Here is an 8,056-nt window from a genome sequence, read left to right as displayed (position 1 = left end):
ATTTTGGAAAAATAAACTACCAGTGAAATCTCCCGATAATCTTTGGTCAGTTTAATTCACAGTCTTCAGGAACAGAATTTAAGTGTGTAAAAAAAAAAAGGTTTCCCTCCCCTACATATGTTAACATGCAAGGATGGTATAACTAGAAATTATTTAAATTTTTTCTAAGATTTATTTATTTTTGAGAGAGAGAGGGGGGGAAAGAGCATGAGTGAGGAAGGGGCAGAGAGAGGAGTCAGAATCTGAAGCAGGCTGTAGGCTCTGAGCTGTCGCCACAGAGCCCAACGCAGGGCTCAAATCGGGTTGGATCATGACTTGAGCTGAAGTCAGAAGCTAACCGACTGAGCCACCCAGGCGCCCCAGAATAATTAGAATTTTTTATTAAAACCTTTGTATGTGGTTCAGAGTGTTCTCTTCAGAAATAAAGGTTTATAGATTCTATGCTAAAATGTATTTGCCACAGAGCAGAGACAAAGGCAAATAATTTCTAATATTTTAAGAAATGTCTGTTGGTATTTATGTGTGGGAATCTGAAGGACCTGGTGAAATTAATTCAGAGAAGGTTTCAAAATGTCAGAGATCGTGCCAGAAAAAGAGAAATAGAAGAGAGCAAGAGAGAAAAATGCAGAGGGCCTCTAAAGGAGAGAAAAGTTACAACATAAAACACAGCTTCATTTACCACTTTGAAGAACATCTGGCTTCTATTCCAAAGGGGTAAACCAAGGTTAAGCTAAAATTCACTTCTTAATTTTCTAAATATTTGGGAAAGTATCTACAGCCCCCCAATCCCCAATAGATACACTCTACCAAAATGAAATGTTAATTTTCAATGACGCTAGGCAGGAAGTAATATTATTCTCATTCCACAGATTTTTGAAAACCTTCACTCAGTTAAAAAGTTTGCCAGAATGCAAAACTTATAGCCTGTTCATCCCTTAAACCACCACACCTCCCTTGACTGTGTGCTTTAAGAAGACTGTATGCACTACAGAAGCTTGGTTTATATATAACATTTTAACTTGGCCTGGGACCTGTGTTTGAAGCTGGGAAATATACCATATTAACAGAATCAACAATTCTACACTTTTTAACCAAAGCTCTTTGCAAACATGAATGAAAGTTCTTTCTCCCCACCAATTCACCAAATTTTTTAAAAGTATGTCAACTTTTATTAAGAAAATTCTATCGAGGAACCTGGGTGGCTCAGTAGATAGAGCATCCAACTCTTCACTCGACTCAGATCATGATCTCACAGTTCGTGAGATTGAGCCTCAAGTCGGGCTCTGCCCTCGTTCTGTCTCTCTCTCTCCCTCTTTCTTTCTCTCTCCCCCTCACCTGAATGTGGGTGCTCTCTCTCAAAATAAATACATTAACATTTAAAAAATTCTACTAGTTATACATAATTGAGTATAGTTACATATAGGACACACCCATATCCCAACATTATACTTTCTAGATAAGCTCATTAAAGAGCATGATTTATAAACAGATAGAATCTTGTGAAAGCACCTGCTATATAAGAGTGTCACATTCAAACAGAACTCACTGCACTAGTTAAAACAGTGTGAGTGTGACATAATTAATTAGCCAGCACTATCTGCTATCTCTTTCATAGAATGTCTCCCTGAAGAACGAGAGTAGAGTATGATATTCATTGATTGGATTAAATGTGGCTCATGTCTCAGGAACTCAAAGTGTTGGCACATCATCTGCTTTTCTTTAACCATATCCCCATGACATCAGAAAAGGGAAGGAATGGATTTGTCTTTCTTTAAGATAAGGAAACCAAAGCTGAGGGTTTAAATGACTTGCTCAAGGTCACCCAGTAAAATCAGTGAATCAGAAAGCTCAGATTTCAAGTCTTCTGCTTTATCTGACACCTAATCTTAAACAAGATTAACACGTGTGTGTGTGTGTGTGTGTGTGTGTGATAAAAACTATGGAATGCTCACTTCAGCAGCACTAAAATTGAAATGATACAGAAGATTGTCTTGGCCCCTGAGCACAGAAGACACACAAATACATGATGTGTTCCATATTTTTAAAAATTATATCTAAGGGGTGCCTGAGTGGCTCAGTTGGTTGAGCATATGACTCTTGATTTTGGCTCAGGTCATGATCTAAGGGTCATGGGATCAAGTCCCGCATCTGGGCTGCATGCTGAGTACAGAAGTCTGCTTAAGATTTTCTCTCCCTCCACCCCCTCCCCCCCCACTTTCCCCTGCTCACATTGTTTCTCTATCTCAAAAATAAATAAATAAATAAAACAAACAAACACACAAATAAATAAATTGTTAAAAAATTATATTGAACTTTCCAGTTAAAATATGTTAAAAAATCATTTTAATTTGAATAACTTGTGAAAAATTTCATATCCCCCTTTGAAGTAATCAGTCATGCTGAGTATCAAAGAAAGTACAGAGAAAACATCGCATTGTTTCACTCTTTTTTTTTTTAACCTTAGAATTTTAGGGTTTGGGCAAGGAGAAAACATTTGTTTTAATCAGGGTATAATTTGAGTAAAAGGAATTTCCTGAGCTCACATTATTCTGCTCTGATGTTGAAATAAAAATATTTCATTCTAATTTTACAATAATTATTGAAGTGGGTGGGAGTATGTCTTTGTTAGTATTGTTAATTTATGGTGAATTGAGTTGACTCATTAACACTAATTTAAAATCATGACAATATTACAGATCTGTCACAATGACCTGTTGAAGACGTCTGGATTTTTAGGACTCTCAGAATCAACACAAAAGGCTTCCAAGCCCCCAAAGATCCCCAAACTGAGACACTGCCAGGGTAATGATCATTCCCTGAATATAACTGGATCCCCACAATAAAAAGACTATTTGACTACTCCTAAAGGGATAATGTACCAAGAAAAATGGAGGCGCAGAATGTGCTAACAAGCACCCCGGGAAGCTTTCCATCAGTCTGAATATGCCACGAGGAACACACATAAAACATATGACAGCCTTTAATCAAAGTGTTTGGGCGCTACCACAGTTTCTGGTTGTTTTGATTAGAAAAGCAATAAATACTGGTTTAGAGTCTCGGCTGTTTTCCTTTCCCAGCTTGGTTTCTGAAGTGTCAGTGATCCTTCTTACTCACATAACTGGCGGAAATAAGCACATGGGAAGAAAAGAGATCAGAATGTAGAATTACTCTTCTCCTGGAGATCTGCAAACCCAATTTCTGGACAGAAGCACCTGCAGACATGCTGGGGGTGGGCTTTGTCTCTGTAGGAACCCGGCTCCTCTTGGATGCGGGAACTCGCACTGAATATACTGACAAGAGGCCAACACAAAGGAAATGACAGAAAAGAGATGGCAAGAAGAGCCATTTTAGTTTAAAAATTTTTTTTCAGTTTATTTATTTATTTCGAGAGAGCAGGTGGGGGAGGAGCAGAGAGAGAGAGTGAGAGAGAGAATCTCAAGCAGACTCCAAGTTGTCAGCACAGAGGCCAACTTGCGGCGCCATCTCATGAACGAGGAGATCATGACCTGAGCCACAATCAAGAGTTGGGCTCTTAACTGACTGAGACACCCAGGCGCTCTAAGAAGAGCCATTTTAAAACTACATAAATAGCCAACATTAGGGTGCTCTTGACATTAACTAGCTATGGGAGCTCTAGCTATGTGGGGAGGCTGGCTGAGTCTCCTTGTCAGTGGAAAACCAATAGCAATACTGCTCACAGGAGGGGTTTCGTTCTCCTCTCTACCACTCTGCTTAATAGCACCTTCTCAATCTGACCATTCTGGTTAAAATTGAAACTTGTCCCCCACACCCCCGCACTTGCTATCTCCGGTCTCTGTAGCACCTGTCACTTTCTGATATAGTATGTAATGTGTTTATCTTGCATATTGTCTCCTCCCCACCTCTCTAGGATGTAAGATTCATGAAGGCAAAGATTGCAGCAGCTAGAACTGTGCCTCGTACATGATAGACACTCATCATTTCTTTGAATGAACTGAGTAAATAAAGTATAACATGGGAATGGATTCAGTCCCAGGAGCAGAAAAAAGCAGCACTGGCTGACTTACACGATAAAGAGCATGGTTGTCATCAGTCATGTGAATGCTTTCATTTGACATCAGACATTACCTGCCTTCCCATGTGATCGTCTAATCTTTAGCAACACAAGCCGTCAGCCAGAGGGTAAATATTCAGTGACATACTTAAACACACTCATAAATGCGGAACAGGAATTGAGAACCACTGAGGACACACGTGAGCAAAGTCTAAGAAAGTTGACACGTAAATTCCTCATTAGTGGGGTGTGCCCACTCAACAGCTTTTGTAACAACAATGCAATACGCATGTAACAAAATCCTTGGGCAGAGAAAAACCCCAAATCCCAGCGTTCCTTCCCTCCCGTTGCCTTGGGTATTTTTTCTGGCTCATGTTCTCAAATCTCCTAGAACTTGGTGGAAATGACAACCAAGTGGAAAAGAAGAACTTGAGAGGAGAAGAAACAAAAGGAAAATGCCTGGGTCCACAATTCTAGGGTTGAGACCATAATTCCCACCCCAGAGTATACCATTTAGGTCAGGTAATCATCCAAACTTTTTATTGCTGACACCAGAGAGGGAAGAGCGGAAGGGAGGCTGGAAGACAAAAAGACAAACTGAAAGCACTCTGCTTGAGAAGGGGAGAGAGTTGGATGAAAACTTGTTGGTTGGGCTAGGAAACACGGTTGGGAAACAGGTCAAGATTCCTTTGGAAAATAAAATTTTAACATGTGATTTGCGGGTAAGAGTCGGCATATTTGATTATATACCATCCTGAAGGCACTAGATTCCATTTCTATTTAATTTTATGGCATTCCTGGGTTACTGCTTCTCTTTGTTGCCACTTAGCTGGATTTATTTATTAGGATGATTACATTTTTACTGCCAATGACAATGGTGCAGACATGCTAATATCAGCTTCCAGGGGTGCCTGGGTATCTCAGTCCGTTAAGCAGTTGACATCAGCTCAGGTGTGATCTCATGGTTTGTGAGTTTGAGCCCCACATCGGGCTCTCTGCGTTCAGCATGGAGCATACTTCAGATCCTCTGTCTCCCTCTCTCTCTGATCTTCTGTCTCCCACTCTCTCTCTGCTCCTTTCTCTCTCTCTCAAAAAATAAATAATATTTTAAAAACAGAAAGTAGTAAATTCTGAATCACTAAAAAATAAAAATAAATTCAGTTTCCTAAGAAGTTAAAAATCTTCCAATACATTTATAGAAAGAAAACTTGAACCATTAGGATTATCTATAACTCACAATGCTCTATCTTTTACCTGCCAGGACAGATGGTACCTAGAGCTCAAGGCACAGGTTACAACATGACTAAAGAAACAAGGTTACTTTTAGCTTTTAAAATTTATGAGCATATTTTTATTCACCTGTAACTGAATTTGCATTGTTACAGAGGACTTAACTAGAAGAAAGAAAAGAGGACAATCTTCCGTGAAATTAAAACAGGGTGACCTATTTCCAGTTAAATCAAGCCTCCCAAATGGGCCATTTTGTAAATTAGAAGGCCAGATACAATATCTTTTCTAATAGTACATGCATGAGTGTACGTGTGTGAGGGAGAGTGGGTGTGTATTCCGGAAGCCATCCACTTTAACTTCTGTCTCCAGGCAAGGATGTGCCCAAGCTTTCCAAGGGCTCTTATTATTTCCAGGGTGCAATGTAAGACAGCTTCCTAAGGTTGCTGGGTTTTACTACATGGAAGTTGATTCACGCCAAGCCCCCAACTTGTCTTTAGAATATTTATGCCTATTATTTCCTCTACCTCTCAGTATAGATAACTATTTGTCTTTGCCTTCTTCATAAACGTCCCTACCTTTTATAATACAATTAAGTCAGTTCTTAACGATTTGCTTTGGGTTCTCTCAGGTGCAGAAGGCTGGGTCTGTGTGATGGAGTGTTAAGTGGTCAGACTAATTAACATGCATGGACAGTGACCTGGGACAGTCAGGCTGAGTGCGGCTTCCTCTCCCCATATCCATCATCTTGCCAAGACTCCTCCCTCGCTCTCCTTTGGGACTACAAGGAGGTTGCATATTCTGGGGCCACAAAAAAAAAAAGACAGAGGAAGGCCAAAGCCCTAAGCTCCGGGAGCTGGGCGAGGTTAGCAAGAAGGAGGAGAAATTTATTCTACATCAGCACTTCCAAAGACAGAGGCCTATGTAACAGCAAATCCCCTTGTGTCCCTGGACAGGAAATACATTATTTAATTTTGTTGTTGATTAGAATAAATGTTTACCTTAATAAAAAGCACTTAATGGAGGAACGGAGGTGATTGAGAACATAAAGGCAGAAAAGGGTAAAGTAAAAGAGGGTAGAAAGACTAGCACGCAGAAAGCAGTAATGAAGGTTCCTTCCAAGGTGCTGTTTGAATAATTACACTGGGCTCATTTTTCCCCCTCAGTATCTGGCTTAATCTAAACCTTCAAATTCTAGGAGGAAACCTGATCTGTTAACCCCATTATAGAACAAATTCCATTCTGACATCAAAATCCTTACATAAGTAATAAAGGGCACAGATGGCATCAGACATTTTCAAAAAAAGCAATTACAGGTGTGTGCAAATTATAATTATTCCATAATCAGAAGTCAGTCACATTTTTTAAAGAAAAAACATTTTTTTAAAGAGTAAATAATTTGGCAGCAAATTTTTTAAAGTGTAAAAGTATTTATCTTCCATATATTTCAATAATACAAATGGTTTGTTAAAGTCTTAGTTTTATCAGAGAGATGATGAAAAAAAGCACAAGGGAGTCTTAAAAATTAAGCTTAGGTTAAGGACTGATGGATGTGGGGGGAGGGGGGATGGGCATGGAGGAGGACACTTGTGGGGATGAGCACTGAGTGTTATGTGGAAACTAATTTGACAATAAACTATTAAAAAAAAATAAAAAAAAATTAAGCTTAGGTTAAATTTTTAAAAATTGCTACATATTTGGAATTCCTTTGACTTAGAGATAGATAAAAGAAAGTCGTAACTTTGGAGAAATTAATGTCTCCAAATATCCAAACGAAGAACATTTTTGATTTTTAGTAAGACAAAGAATGAGTGTTTTTGCTTCTTTCACAAGCAACAAAATCCCAAAAGCTTTTTTCATGTAAGTAGAAAAAAAATAAGTCGTCTCAGGATTATAATATTAACTATGGTGAAAAATATGTATAGATTTTATTCTCCATTTTTAAAATACATGGAATATATATCCTGAGTTCCCGTTTCTCGAAACAGGCACATTGTAATAGAGAACATTTGTACATTCAGTCCTATTTTAACCTTTCCAATGCAAATCACTTGGGTCTTTCTAGGAGAAAACTGGAAAGAAATACTTAGAGGTTTTGGATAGGCCACGACTCACTTCTCTGTAACAAAAAGCTGCTTTCTCATACCACAGCACACATGAAACTTCTCATTGTGTGCTCACTCACTCGGGAGGGGCGTGCATTATTTAACATTACAGAGGGTTAGGATCGAGCTGCTAAAGCATCTGCCCAAAAATAATGAAAGACACCAGAAAATAGTTTCACACTAAGTAGAACTAAATCCTAATACTTAAGAAATCAACTGAAGAATCTAGACAAACAAATGGTTCTCCTTACATATTCTAATCTAAAAAAATAAACAAAAACCTCTAACAATTATTCACGAGGAATAAAACTGCAGTAATAGGATCTAAGCCAAAGAAACAAACTAATGATTTTTAAAATGGTTCCTTCTGAATCTAAAGCAATGATATTGGATCTATCTTAAGAGAGATACCATTTTGCCTTTTGGTTCAGAAATCCACTTATTAATATTCAATATCTAGCTTAAAATAAACAGCCTTCCTACTTGCTTTCCTCTCCTCCCAAAATGAGGAATAATGAAAGGGTGGGGCAGACTAGTAGAGAAAGCTGTCAGAATAATCATATCCACTGTTTCCGGAAGCAAATCTAAGGTCCAACCCAAGGATTTTTTTCCCCCTGTGTAAAGCTACCATTGAACTCCACCCAGATTTGAGTCTACTTCAAAGGCAGGCAAAAAAAAAAAAAAAAAAAAA

The 8,056-nt window shown here is 38.5% G+C and overlaps 1 protein-coding gene and 1 non-coding gene across 3 annotated transcripts in view; one reads left to right on the top strand and one right to left on the bottom strand.

The window, feature by feature from the left end:
• The window catches only part of TRIM2 (tripartite motif containing 2), a 163,187-nt gene that overhangs the window by 55,929 nt on the left and 99,202 nt on the right, over positions 1-8,056 (bottom strand). The gene's annotated exons all lie outside the window — the stretch shown is intronic.
• On the top strand, positions 1,941-2,043 carry LOC144237294 (U6 spliceosomal RNA). Its single transcript, XR_013336812.1, has one exon. It is a non-coding gene; the product is annotated as a U6 spliceosomal RNA (small nuclear RNA).

The sequence above is a fragment of the Crocuta crocuta genome, unplaced genomic scaffold, assembly GCF_008692635.1.
Source record: "Crocuta crocuta isolate KB4526 unplaced genomic scaffold, BGI_CrCroc_1.0 scaffold166, whole genome shotgun sequence".
In the NCBI taxonomy this organism is placed as follows: domain Eukaryota; kingdom Metazoa; phylum Chordata; class Mammalia; order Carnivora; family Hyaenidae; genus Crocuta; species Crocuta crocuta.
Note: the sequence above shows the minus strand (reverse complement) of the source record. Positions and strands in the feature narration are given on the sequence as shown.